We start from the raw sequence: 14936 nt of genomic DNA on the forward strand, positions 1-14936 counted from the left end.
GGGCTTGAGGACGCGCCGACGGCCGAGGGAGGCTGTTTTGCGACCTGGATGCATGAGTCGACAACATGATAACGCGATTCCGAAGGCACGGCCAGCGACTCACGAACCCCATTCCGGTAGCCTGGTCAGCGATATCCGACCTCAACGAGACAGCTTCGACGCCAACTGATGACCTCAGGGAGGTGCCCTCGAGATCGACAAAAAAACCGTGGTAGCCTCAACATCAGGAGGAATACGTGGGGGCGATCTCGATACCAACTGGGGACCTGAAAGCTCGAAGCCTGGACCGGCAGCTCGCCATCACCTGGGGACATCCGAGAGACGTCCGCAACACCGACGAGGACCCGCAAAAGGTAGCTCAGCGGAACAGCCCCCGAGAAAAAACCCACCATGGACAGGGAACATCAGGAGGGTAGCCCGCCATCAACTGGGACTATCTGAAGAGTAGCCTGCACACGGACTGAGGGCCTCGGAGGCAGCTCGTCACCGACCGAGGACACCCGAGAAATGACACCGTACTTCTCCACAAAATATCGGGGGTGGCTCGGACGCCAACTGCGAACAGCTGTCAGCTGCCCTCACCCACGGCCGGCAGCCTATAGATCCAAACTCTCCCAGAACTAAGGGTCACGACCTAAAACGCCAAACGGAACATCGCCAGCGGCGACCGGCGGCGTGCGCCCCGCGGCTTACCGCGAACCTCCGCACCATACCGCCACCACGCGCCGCCTCCTGCCGAGGCCCGGCGGGCCGGCGCCGGCGGGCGACAGACCCGGTCTGCCGCCGCTGGCCGCTCAGCTCGCGGGCCACAGCGGGCCACAGCGGGGCACCTCCGGCAATATCCTGGCGGCCCAGCTCCCGCCGTGGCCGCGATCACCGCGAAATGACTAACGAGTGGCGCTAACTGATTTTTTATTGACGCGCCTGAGAATGCGGCGGCGCGGCGGCGGGGCGGCGCGGCGATCTCGGCGAGCGCGCGCGGCCGCGCACTAACGAGCCGCCGGCACGCTTCATTAATGCGCTACTCGGGCCGGCGGCGGGCTCGCGCCGCGCGCCCAGCAGAGGTGATCGACGCACTAGATTACCATCGATCTCTCGCGCGCCGGTCGGCCAGCCGGCCGAGGGGCACCGGGCCAGATTAGCGGGCGGGCCGCTATCGGGGCGGCGAGGAGGCCCGGCGGCGCTGGCGCTTTCGGCGGCCGCCGCCGGCGCCGTCGGCCAGTCGCAGGCCAGCGGGCCGAACGGCGCGCCGGCGATAACGGATAATTGATGAGTTCCGGCCGCCCTCGCCGCCGTACGCAGCCGTGCCAACGACGGCGGCGGGGAGCGGCGGGCGCCGGTCGGCCAGCCGCCGCTGCCAGCGCGAGCGCCCACCACAGAACGGACCCCGCCAGGCGGGTCGCTTCTCCGGACGGCGGGGTCATCCCCTGCCACAACTGGTCATGTCGTCCAGGAGGCAGGCTCGTTCCATCCTCGGACTTTCCGCCAGCGGCGGGTCCTCCTGTGAACACAGGGAGAGCTCGCGGGGCTGACCACGTCGCCCAAGGTTGAAGAGGTGCCTTCTGCTGCGGCGCAGGGTCGCCCACCCGCACGATGCTCGATGAGGTGCCAGAGCCTTCGGAAAGTCGGGCCGCTCTCCCCAGACCCCCTCCCCGCCCCGGACGTCGCTCTGCCGGCGGCCGCTCCTCCCCGGACGACAGCGGCGCCATTTCGGCGGTGGCGCGCAGCAAACCATTAGCACCGGGCCCCAGCGGAAGTGGACAGACAGCGCCGGACGCCCGTCCCAAGATGGAGGAGGGCGGCGCTGGCAGCGGGCCGGCGTCCTGCCGCCGCCGCCGCCGCCGGCCGACTCCCCCTCCCCTCCCCCCCAAACGATACAATACGCTGGATAAGTAAGAGCGCAGTCCGGCCTGAGCGATCCCTGAGGCCGGACAATGGCCAGAATGAACCGGTCCGATTCCTGGGGGGCCGCCGTCGCTCCAGCGCTAATGGCCTACGCAGCTCCGGCCGGCCGGCCGGCGCGGCGCGTCGCGGCCGCGCGGTCACCGGGCCACCCGCCGACGACAGCGACCGCACGCGGCGCCGGGAAACACAGCACGGAGACGGCCGGCCGGCGTCGGACCAGCGCTGGGAGCCCGAGCGCCGCCCACCCATCACAGAGCGGCGAAGGAACATCACTGGGAGGGGAGGCTGGTTTGTGTGCGCGAGTAAAGAGGAAACAACACATCGGCCCGGTGACTTATAGTACAGAGCTTGAAGCCATTTTGCACAACCATCTCCTGGCCACTTTAAACAGCTTTTCAGTTCAGCGAGTCTTAAAATGGCATCGCTACCGCGTTTTGTTTGCAGTCGTGGCGTAACTCAACGTTAACGTCAACCTGACTCACAACAAAGGGTGCATGTAACACTGCACCCACACACAAAACGGGGCCCTTACGGACCATATCGCGTGCTGAAGGTCTGGTCCACCATCTGAGATACCAGGCGACTGGCAGCAGACGTGTGAACTCCAACCGCACTGGCGGGCAGCTAATCCCTGGCCGAGAACTCTGCCAGCTAAAGCCACCCGCCACACTCACACAGAAATATGCAGTTGCACGAACGCCAACAGACGGTCAAGTCTGACAGCCTGACCACAATGCCCAATATGGCACGCCACTCCGCACCCCACGCATCACACGCCTCTGCCCTATCACACGAGCACGTGGGGCCTGAAGGACATCGGACCGCTTATCAGCTGCCACTCCTATTGACGAAATAATGAATGTAACGCCGCCAAGCTTGTTGTCACATGAATCCCAAGTAGCACAGGCAGCAAAAATGATGGGCACAAAAACGCAATATCTATTGGCTCTCCGTCGTTCTGAGCACGCCCCTGCGCATTCCAGCCGAGCTCAGACACTTAAGGAAATCTGGCGCCGTCAGTTTTAGTGGCTCAGAAACTCTCACCTATGTGTGGAGACTCATGACTCATGACAGTCCAGTATTCCGTCCAGGCCCCGGACAAAGTTTGTTTCGGTGCGAACATTCGCATGCTATAGCTCGGTTCTGCACTGACTTTTCCAGTGCATGAAGTCAACTGATGACGCATGAAACTCACTTTCGACGTCGAACCATTCAGGACCCAGCATGTTACCACGCGAATCACATGGCTTGTTTGCTTGAATAATGTTGTGATCAGAGCCTTCACTCAGCTAAGCTTGTTGTATGACTGATGGCATACCCACCACAGCAGCTGGAACTGTAGTGTAACACCATCTAAGCCTGTTGGATAAATACAACTGAGGATTTACGTTAAGAATATCATGCCGCGACACGGCGGCTCCGTGGAGCAGCTCTCCTCATCCTCTCTGCCAAGATAATGAGGCGCTTTAGTTAGGATTACAGCCCACTTGGCTGCTGCATCCCAAACTCACTGCATCTTCCACCCACCACAAGTCAAAATCGACGTTTGACCACAAAATTAGACTATTCAAAATCCTTGTTGCTCCGACTTGCATGGCATATCATGTTTGATTTGGAAGATGGTGATTATGACCATAATTTGATAAGAGTAGGAACCTATGCACATATGGTTCACAATTAATGCCTACATTGCTGCATCACAATCAAGCTCAGTGACAGACAATTGCACCTGCATGTCATACATAGATATTCAAAATGCCTTCAGCTGTTGACATAGTCACTGCACTTTTATTATATTGCAATGATCACACCTGGAGAAAAGACATTGGCTGAAATAGCATTCAGTAACATTCAAACTGCCTGATTTATGGGAGCTACCTGGCAACAAATTTTCCTTGACACAATGACATAATGATAGCACACTTTTTATGACAGCAGTGGTGCATCAGAACTCTGTCAAGGCCGGCGTGGCGGATGCAATCAGGCCACTTCGGACTGTGGCGTCAACAACGCACCCTGTATGCTATCGTGCAGGCCATGGTTTGTTGCCATGAAGCCGATATTTCAGCCTGACGAGTTATTCTTAGATGTATGCATTACAGAAATTCATAATCACCTGACACCTACAGCATACTCAAGATGTCTGTTTCTGACCACAAAAAATCATTTTGTTTTAAACAGAGCTCATGTGGTAACAATACGCACATCCATCAATACCTTTGGACTTCTCAAAGGTTTAGCACTAAATGGAAACTCATTCATCCTTGTCCAAAATATTTGCTTTCTGCTTCAACATGTGCTCTAACTCTCCTGAATTAAAATCAAGGACATGTTTCCTTTTCCAATCACAATGAAGCAATGCTACAGCTTATAACTCACAACATGGTGTCAAGCCTGGTTCCATGGAAATATAAGTCTATTGCTTTCACTGTCAGTAGTATGCAGACTAAAAATTGGTCAAGCTCAACAGTTCTGATTTTGTGCTGCCTGGATTCGAGATAAAACCATTGATTGTCAGAATGCTGTATGGATTAGTATTATGTGTTAAAATGGTTGCCTGTGTTTCCATTTTTGTGTATTTTTCATTTCCATGAACAGCAAATTTTTTACTGGACTGGGCTACAACAAAGATGTGCTGCAACATAACTGAAACATGACACATCTATGTTATGCAGCATCAATCCTCTTCAAAAACAAAATTCATGTCCCAAGACACCACAGCTCTCAGAGCCATATACACTGACCAACATACCAACATCAATTTAATGTTGACAGCAAACTCCAATTACAAGGACATCATCAGGACTTGATGCCTGGGGGCAAGTGTTGATGCCAGTCAAAGCTGATGTTCAGGATGGGGGTTCATTATTGTATTCCATCATCAAGCTGCATTTGATTGTGGGCATTCTACCACACCAATTTGCATTCCTGGACCATGGCTACAGAAGATGAATGTTCTCCTTCAAAATATCATGACTTTATGATGGCCAGCCTGATCCATATAAGCCATATGAGCTTAATACATGATGTAATAATTCAGATACTTAATCCTTGCCCACTACCCTGAATCTTTCATCCCAGATCACACCTGATTTGAAATCTCTTCTGGAATTCACCACTTAACAGGAACAGCATAACAGGACATGGACTGACAGATTCCCTTACCAGTTATTTAACCCACCACCACCAACTGAACACCCTTGATGCCATGACCTGGCCTTGTGGCCTTATGTGCTAAAGATTTGGACACATTCTCATATGAACACATTCATCTTACAATGGTCATCACACATGTCAGACAGCAATGGATTTGGATGATGTGATTGCATGCCTCCCGGGCTTCCTTCGCAAGGCACAGCTTTAATGCTTTCCACCAATCTGTTATATCCAGGCTTGGCCAATTTATGCAGGTTTCCAACACTAATAACAACCTCATTCCATGTAATCCTCATGCCTTTGTTCTTAAACATGTGCACATGGTGACATGTCAGAATCAGAGCAATAGTACACTGCAGGTGAAAAACATTAAGTAGGGGTGCTAAGGTCACCAAGTAGTCAAAATAGCATCACCAAATAGCAAATAGGTCAAATAGCATCACCAAGTAGCCAAAGCATGCACAAGACATGGGCCGTGTGCAGTTAGCAGCACAGTTTCACAAGGTGGAACTTGCACAATACCAGCCTATGGGACATGCTTAATCTAAACACCACCAAATTAAACACTGCTTATGGCTAAGCCAACTTTCCTTAAGGTGTAAAGAAAATCCCTCTCTTCACAGAGATGGACCTGACAACTGGAACATCTGAGTGAATGACATAGCAAGCTGATGCCCTCTCCCCAGATAATGTACACTTTTTGTATCAGCTATCTCCTTGCACTGCAATCATGCAATTTTGGTGTTGTGATGGTCCCAATGTGTGGCAACTAATAGACAGTGATACTGTTGCACTTGCAATATGACAATGATTTGGTCAATAACAGATGCCTGCAGCCCAACTGTACAAAGTCAACATTCTGAGCATCAATTTAGCAGCAGATTCAACACTCTATTTAGTGCAGCTGTAAACATCCTTTGGTAAGCAAACCACTTTGGACACCCTCTGAAGTGGATAGATAAATCATGTGGGCAAGAGCATCCATGAAAGTGTGCAGCCTGATATATGCACCCAAGTACAAGTTAAAGATCCATTGTCTTTTTAGACAAATTTTCAAAACTTATAGACCCTGCCTGGAAAGTTAAATAATTATGCCAAACCAACTGCTCAGGGTAGGTTAGTGTTATGAAAATATGACACTAAATGCTGTCAACTCTACATGAAAGGCAACAATCAACCAGGAAGTAAGCATTGTTGCATTTAAAAAAGGTTTGGAGTACACTTCACTCCATTCCAACATAATAAGTTTGGCCACAGAAACTGTGTTTGCAAATGCTTCTTCTTGACAAATCTGCAGTGACTCAAAGGCAACAATGGCAAAAATCTGAATAAAGACCTACATGTATGCACAATATTCACAAAGCCTGCCAATGAACCATGTTGCCATACTGAGTCCAGCCAACCATCTCTCAAGCTCAACTGTGAAAACCTGGCTTTGAAATCATAGATCATACAAGCTTTGGTCTTGTCAACCCTAGAATACTGACTAGCAATTTGGTCAAGCCAACACTATACAACACAACAGTACTTTTTATCTTATGCCAAACAACACATCCTGATGACTGGCACCAGGCCAGCACTAAATAAATCTTAACACACATGAAGATAGCCAGTGCTTTAAAACAGAGCACAGCATGCAGGCTAATATTTTGTGCAGGTGCCAGACCACTAGTGCAATGATGGCATTGTCTTGGTGCATCAATGCATGGCAAATATGTTGGCTGATGACAGATGCCAGAGTAACAAGTAGTGGCTGCAGGGAGCCACTGCTTGTATGTATTAAGAAAGGAGGACAGATAATATTTCAGGACATTGCCTATATTTGCAGGGGGTTTTCAACTGAAACAGCAATCTAGAAGATCATTTGGTGCAGTACACAGCCCTGCCCTTTTGGAACAACTACCACCCTCTAGTTTCTGAGCTACACACACACACCCACAAAGATGCACAGACTATTTCACACAGACTAATTGAAGGTCACCCATGCATCTATGACTCCATAATAACATCATTCAAATCCTGACATTCTGTTGGCTATGCAGCCATCAATATCAAGAAAAAATATAGCTGATGTGTTCAAATCTGGAATTTGTAACCATGATTTCCAGACACAATGGCTGACAATTAGCAGCATTTTCCACTTAGCACCATACCAAAATTCACATGTTATCATGTTTCATCATGTCTGGTATCTACTTCAACATCCTCAAACTCTGAACATTCTCTTCAACAAAACTGCAGGAACAATGCATCTCACAATGCAGCAGCCTGAGTGCCTACCATCATGAAAAAACTGAAATTCATTGTATCCAAAATATGCAGGAATTAGGAACTCAGACGACGATTCTGAATATCATAACTCATTTGTAATACCATAACACAGAAATTATAGAAAGCCGCATTTGACTGCATCCAGGTGTAACAATTCATTTGGCTATCTTAGGACTTACAAATAATTCTTGTAAAATGGGTATACATCATATGCAAAGGAAATACACACCCACACTCACTGAAACCAACTAAGTAGCAGCAACTGATCAGAATCAGTACCATCTAGGGAAGACCAATGCGACGCACTCAAAACTCACACGATATACACAGCTCGTTGAGCAACTTCATTGAAACAATTAATGATAAAATGCTTGGCACCAATCATCAGAATTGATTCAGAGACCTTAAATGGGCCTTGAACCGTACCTGAACCTTAATAATGACATCGAGATATGTACGACGGATGGGCACCGCACACACGTACAAAGCACGCACGACTGATGTCGACCATAGGATACTTACGATTTATGACCCCGGGGGGATACACTACGTATCTTCACACATAAATGCTTTTTCACACCATCAGTACCTCTAAAAAGGGTCGTTAACAAGGAAAAACAACGAAAACACCGGGGAAGGGTGCGGTTTGTTTGACACACAGTCTCGTGAAAAGTCCCGTATGTTGGTAAGTCAGCTGATTCCAAGTACGATTAATATGTTTCTGTTAAACCAGAAGAACAAAATGTGACGGCCGCTGCAGCATGCTATCATTTCACTCACAGCAAACATTTTTGAATAATTCCTGGTGGAAACTTACATAAAATTAGCCATAACGCAAATATGTCCTTCAGCTATTGCACGACCATAAGACGGTCGTGGGCTTGCGATGTTTACGGGGGAAATTGCGCGCGGCTTCGGCGCGCTAAATTTGAGGCAATCTGGGGTTATGCCCTCCCCTCACACCCACCCCCGATTTTAAAATCCCGTGTACGCCCTTATCAACCGTATTAGTAAACCAAGGTCAGGGGCGCAGAAGTGGCAGGGGAGTTGTGAGCATATTAGCCCCTTTAAAAGGTCAGGGCTGTGAACTCCATGGAATGATCACCAAAATGGCTATTTCAGTTCAAAACTCCATGCAAATCTAGAGCACTCCCTTTGGCCTCTTGCGCCGATCTGGGCTCCGTGGGAAAATGCCCGCCGCTATGTCGACCAGAGTCCACCAACACCAACCAGTCGGCTTCGTGTCTATCTGAGCTCTGGGATTCCATTCCGGATTTCCCAAGGAGCACCGTGGAGCACTAAACGGTGATGATCACCATGCGTCGTTCAGAAACCATGAGGTCCTGCCTTACCAGAAGTCCTGTGCCCGCAAAGGGCTCCGAATCGGCCAGGGGCCGACTCGGAGCTCGGAGCAGTCGGCTCGAAGGGCCCGAAGGGGGACTCGATGGGACCTTCGGGACTGACGATCAACAGCCGGATTGGAGGGCTGACTGTGAGTCACTTTAGGGACCCGGTCTTAGGTCCGTGATCTCAGATGTGACTCAGAGGACCTTCTGGGACGATTGCGGCACTCTCTGGGCCGGAGGTCACCAACACTTAGTAGACGACTCCCGGTCGGCCTGAGCCGTTACGGCTCATTTCCTGAGCAGGACGAATGCCGGGGTTCGCAATTTGCATTGGTCGGATCCCCTGAAATAATGAGGAGGCCCTGTGTCCGCCAGGGCCCACAGTGACTGACCGGGGGCCCTGTGTCGGCAAGTGGCACTGAGTCGGCCAGGGGCTGCGTTTGAGAGGGCCCGAAGGGGCGCCAGAAAGAGCCCGAAGAACCCCTCTGGATTTAAGGGGCTCATTGGAAGGGCCCAAAGCAAAGCGCTTGTTGAAGGCTACCTGTAGGGACCATCTGGGACATCCGTAGAGACGTGGCCTCAAATGGCTGTTAGAAGAGCCCCATATACTGATTGGGACCACTGGGACGACGCAGGTTCATTTTTCAAACAGAAACACCAACACCGAACAGTTGCCTTCGTGTTAGCTTGAGCTTTGGGGCCAATCTTCTCAGAGACGAGGTCGGGGCACATGATTTGCATTGGTCGGACCCCTGCAACCATGGGGGACCTCTGTGATGCTCAGGGGTGCAACAGTGCCCTACAAGGGTCTGTGTCGGCAACGGGCCCCGAGTCAGTCAGGGCAACATTTGTGAACAAGGACAGGGACAGAATGCCCCCAAATGCCAGAGGGCCTCTTGTTTTGGTCAGGGCCCTTGGACAATGTGTGGGATTTGTTTATTTATTTGTTTATTTTCTTTATCGCCAGCAGAGGCAGGCCTCCCTAACAGGCGAAGTCTTTTAAACAGCCAAAACTGTCATGAAACGATATCCGAGATAGTATTGCTGCCTATCAGGGTGTTCACAACGCTTGACAGCCTGCAAAACAGATTGCACTGTGCTGTCTGCACACGAGCGCCAGGTAGAGCCAACAGCGTTCGCGTTCGGGTAGATCGGGGCGGCACAGGTAAGGGAACAGCTAAGCAAGATCTGAGAGTCCAGTTACCTTGGAGGGTGTTTCTCAGAAGGCGTAAAGCGTGCTGCACTCTTTGTGCTGATAGGAATGGGATTTTTAAATTAGGCAAATGCTCTGATAGCAAAGAGAAGCTATTTGCCCGAACAATGTGCGAGTAAATAGCCAAACAAGAAACTTGTGCTGCCCTCGACTGACCCCACTCCGTGTGGGGATTGGCCGCCCACGTGCAGACCACGCTACAGTATTCTTTAGCCGATCACACGCTTGCAACACGCGTAGCCATCACTGCGCCTCGGTTGGCTTTTTGACCTGCTGGTACCGACTTGGAAACATCGGATAAGGAGACTAGCTCTTTGACTGCCTCTACTGACTATGTCAGACATGTGAAGCGAAGGTTTGTTTGATTGTCCAGCGTTAAGCCAAGGTTTCTTACTCTGCATTCATGTTCAAGCTCAGTTCTTTCGCTAACTAATTGGTCTGGACGGGAGCACGCATGCGGCTCATCGCAAACGTTTTACATTTTACAGGGTCGAGGGTCAATTGACCTGACCACGCTACCGAATGATCGAGATCCCCGTACAGCAGCAGGCCGTCAGCCGGATTTTTTAATTCTGCGGAAATTCTTACACCATCGGCATACCAAAGGCCGCTGAATTCAATGATGAACACGAAAGATCGTAAATGAACGGCGATGAAGGAGAGGACGTCAAGGGTAATACTTCCGGGTCGCCGGAATGCGACAGTATTTCAATCGAAAGTTTTACGTTCGACCGCATAGCCCTCTGATGTCTGTCAGGCAGATGCGAGACCCAAACCACTGTCTATTCCACATGAGCAGATTCCCTCAACTGGTTTGGATCGCTTTGGCTAAGGATTAGGAGCTTATGGTTAACGCTCTGAAAAGCGGACGAATAATCGGTATTGATAGTCTCCGACTGGCATTTGCCCGGCATGACCTCCCAAGCCGACTTAAGGTAAGCGCTTAAGTTCGTGCTGCACGAACGCCTAGAAATTAAAACCGTGTGATGAGGCCACAACGCTGGCGAGACGTGGTGGGACTGCCATCATAAGCGACTCTTCTCTTTTTGTCGGCTTTCTGAAACATTGGCATAATGTTTGCCTCCTTCCACCTCTCCGGGAGTGCGCCAGAACTCGAGAGGTGACAAATTTTGGTGAGCGAAACAACTAACTCGTCCGTGCGCTGGGCGACTATGCAGACACTGGCGTTTTCAGTCCCACAGGCCTTGTTGGTTGGGACCGACCGTAGTTTTTGTGGATCGCACGGCCGCCTCAGAGATTTTCAGCTGGCATAGTGACACGACTGGGTAGCACGGCGCGTCTGGAGAGTTTGCACACAACGATTAGCAAATTTCAGCGCAAATGCTTCATTTGTCGCGGCAGCGCGAGCCATGGCATCTGACACGAGAGTCCGCTCAGAGTTGAACAAAACTGGTGATATGCAAACACATTTTAAGATGATCATTATGGCCTGGCGTCAGTCTTGAAGTCATGGGCGATTCTATGTAAATATTGAGAGTATTAGGATTTGGACACGGACATAAAAGCACGTCTCCTGTCCGCAAACCCAGCCGCGGTCGCCGCACCGGGGTTTCTCCGCAAAACGTCGGAAAGCTGCCTGTTTCAGCCAGAGAGCGGCTCGCACCGCTCCGCCCAACCAGGGGGCAGTCGGCGTCGGAGGGTCGCCGTGGTACCGTGGTTGGCGATGACCGACTCAAGCAGCCTGTGGACGGTGTCCGCTGTTTGGTCAACTTCAACGTAATCCAGCAACCCGCACAGGATCAGGGAGAGACCCTGGCGCAGACCGTTGTAGTGAGCCCTCTTGGAGTACGCCGCTTGACTACAGGCCGACTGTTTGCCGGCACACTGAGGGTGGCAATGGTTTCCTCGTGTCCTGACCTTAGAAGAGACCGTCTTGCACATCGACCTGTGACGGTATGCGTCGGAACAGTACTAGGTCTGGAATGTTCTTTCCTCTTATGGGTTGGCAGACCCACTGTTTCAGACCCAGTGCGTCGTACATGTCAACAAATCTGGTGGAATAACATGAGAATGTCGGCATATGCGACATGATTTATCCTTGGCAACCTTATATATGAGGGCTTATGATACCCAATGAGACAATAGTAGGCCCCCGTGCCAGTCAGCACCCCCGGTGCCGAACGGGGGTCCTCCACCCCATTTCAGCCGGGGGCCCAAACTGGAGTCTCGGTGTCAATTACTGGACCGCCTGCGCCGATAAGGGGTTTTGTTGCGTTAATAAGGGCTCCTGTGTTGATCCGGGGCTAACTACCCGTGTCAGTGGACCTCCGGTGCAGAAAGGGAACCAGTGCATAGTGGATCTCTCTAAGGGCCTCCGAACTGACCAGGTGACCCCGCCTCCGTACTGGCTTCCAATGTTAAATTGGTCTCCCATCATTTCTTGCTAAACTATAACAAGACTACAGTATGATATTGTGTCGCAATATCACGGTGTCAGTGTTACCGTTGTCACAAATGGTGTTATTTCCATTCTCTTTTTTGTTGGTTATGTTCTATGGACGAAACGCTACGTGCATGGTGTCAATTTTTGTAACTTATTGAGGGGGGGGGGGGACAAACCGAGGGCCCGACAACCTACCTCACATCCACCCCCCTACTTTTTCACCAGATCAAGCCCACTTGATTTTGATTAAAACAATATGTTTTTAATATTCGTGTAATTCATAAAAGTCTTTAATTTAGGGAGTATGGAAGCAATGCAGGGCTGGGTTCAGGGAGCAGCCACTGGATGCATACGTTTCTTCCCATCGGCACGTGCAGGCGCCCCTTTAGAGGCCACCTTAGGGCGTCGATGGTGCTCTCCTTTGACGGTCATAAAAGGCGGCACGCATTTTGGTTGTGGGGGACGGGGACGGGGTTAGCCATAAAGGACTTGGGTCATCCCCATATTCCAGGGCGTTCCACTTTAGCCTCACAAACCATTGCGTGTCCTATGACGCTAGGTATGTGAAGATCATTGCATCGTTTATCCGCTCAGCTGTTACGATTTGTATCTTGTGGCGAGAGCAGCCATGGCTTTTTGTTGTGGGAGTGGTACGAGGTATCACTACGGAGAAAGATCACAGAAGATGGTCTTTGTGTTATGATCATCTTTTACGCAAGTTTTTTTAGCATTCCAGCAAAAAACATTGGGGGGGGGGGCACGCCAACATTGGGGGAGGGCAACTCAACTTGGGGAAGAGCAGGGCTCTCCGGAAAGAATACAAATTGACACCCGTGTTTACGTGGCCATTTAAGGCCTTCACAGAATGATCAAAGGAAATTGATGACGTGAAATTAATGAAATCGATATCCGTGACTTAGTCGAGAGTTTTACCAATTTCAAATGCAAAGCCTGAGAGATAAAGATGATCTGTGGCTTGGAGATGCCAGCCAAAGTATCTGCTAGCTCAAAACATCGTTTCTCATATCCTCAATCAATACAGAGATATAATTATTGTGAGTAGCTTGTCACATACAGTATGGAAAGGAAAATGTGTCCAGATCTTTTTGCGTCCCTGGCATGAAAATATAAGTTGCATTGCCAAAGATATTAATGCAAATATTCTCCAAACAATGGAGATGCGCGTCATCCTGCATTATTTACACTTGATCATCACTAGGGGAGCGGCTTTACGGCATGTGCTCTAGCTGACGCCTTTGTCGGGGGAGACGGAATCGCCACGCTGTCACCTAACCAACAACTCTGGCGCACGTATCAGATGTCATCTTGTGCGGCACGTGGCCGATGACCTCAGGCAATCAAGCCTTTGTGTCTCCCTGGGGTCTTCTTGCGGACTTGACATGTCAGGAACCCTCGTGGATAAACGTCTGTCGGGATGAGGGCAGATCCAGGGAAGGAGCCGGCTACGGATCATCCGTCTTTCGGCTGGTGATGCGCTTTCCGAAGTGTTCCCCCGATCAGGTATGGGCTCACTGACGGGTGGGGAGTCCCTCCGTCGCTGTCAACACCAGATGTTCTCCCTTTTGTCCTCGGGGTCTTGCTCCCAGCGCTTCTGCAATCGCTCTCGCGCGCCGGCGTCCAATCGTTGACCGTGGCCGTGGAGTCGTCTGGACATTGGAAGGAGGAAGAAGCACTGAAGTCGCTGCCACGCCGTCATCTCCGGGCTAGGCATCGAGCTGCCCAGTTCCCTCCCTGTCTCCTCACTCCGAGGTCAAATCCGGCAGTTCGACTGTTAACTGCCCATTGCTGACGGACGTGGGTGGGACGTCGCTGACCGAGATGTGTTTTAGAATTCATCATCGGCTTCAGCTTCGTTTTTAGTTAGATGGAAAATGTCATCCACTGTTGTTGATCGGCCTATGCCAGCTTCTGGTGAATGGTCACTTTACAGAAGCATAGTTCGAGGTCATTTTCCAGAACATACCGCAAGGTTGTGTCACTGGTGCCGACTTCCTGAGACAGTCTTTGGGTGGTTTTTGATGGTTTCGTTGTGCTACCAACCCTGGCCTTCACGATGCTCTGTGTCGTTTCTTCCGACCGTATCCCCTTGCGCCGTCCTGTGTTTTGGTTCAGCATAAGTCTCTCCTCAGGTTTTTTTTTCTTCAGGTGCAGTATTGCTTTTGCTGAAACGTGTGGTGGGTTTCGGAGTTAAGTCTGAACCACCTTTGTTTTTCGACGCTGAATCTTGTTAACCCAACAAATTGGCACCCTTTGGCCTTTAACTCCGTGTTGGGGTTTTGGGCAAATCAATTAACGCGCGCTCACGTGGGGGGGTCAAGCTGACCCCTCGGAGAACGTTTTCCAGAATTGTTTCCCAACGGCGCGGCGTAGCCGCGCCAAACTTTGCATAGCTATAGACAATTAAGTAGCGGATCGTCTGCCATCAAAAATTTAGATGCACCTTGCAAGGTCGCTGACCAATGGCAGGTCCAAGTCAGGTCATGGTTTCAGCAAAGGCGATTTCTAGGGAATCGTTCAATCTGATACAACAACGGAGTGTTTGACGAAACCATACATCTCTGAGAAGCTTTCCTAGGCACCACAAATATTGAATAAGCGAATTGAATTGCGTTGACCTAAG

At 50.7% G+C, this 14936-nt stretch overlaps 1 protein-coding gene and 1 pseudogene across 1 annotated transcript in view; both read right to left on the bottom strand.

Annotated features, from left to right (window-relative positions):
- The window catches only part of LOC119109071 (guanine nucleotide-binding protein G(I)/G(S)/G(T) subunit beta-1-like), a 29788-nt gene extending 21789 nt beyond the window's left edge, over nt 1–7999 (bottom strand). Inside the window, 1 exon segment of the mRNA XM_037232611.1 lies at nt 7855–7999. The gene's annotated coding sequence lies outside the window, so the exon portion shown is untranslated.
- The window catches only part of LOC119110046 (guanine nucleotide-binding protein G(I)/G(S)/G(T) subunit beta-1-like), a 26526-nt pseudogene continuing 13010 nt past the window's right edge, over nt 1421–14936 (bottom strand).

This window comes from Pollicipes pollicipes, unplaced genomic scaffold, assembly GCF_011947565.3.
Source record: "Pollicipes pollicipes isolate AB1234 unplaced genomic scaffold, Ppol_2.1 Scaffold_7231;HRSCAF=8579_pilon_pilon_pilon, whole genome shotgun sequence".
NCBI classification, from domain to species: domain Eukaryota; kingdom Metazoa; phylum Arthropoda; class Thecostraca; order Pollicipedomorpha; family Pollicipedidae; genus Pollicipes; species Pollicipes pollicipes.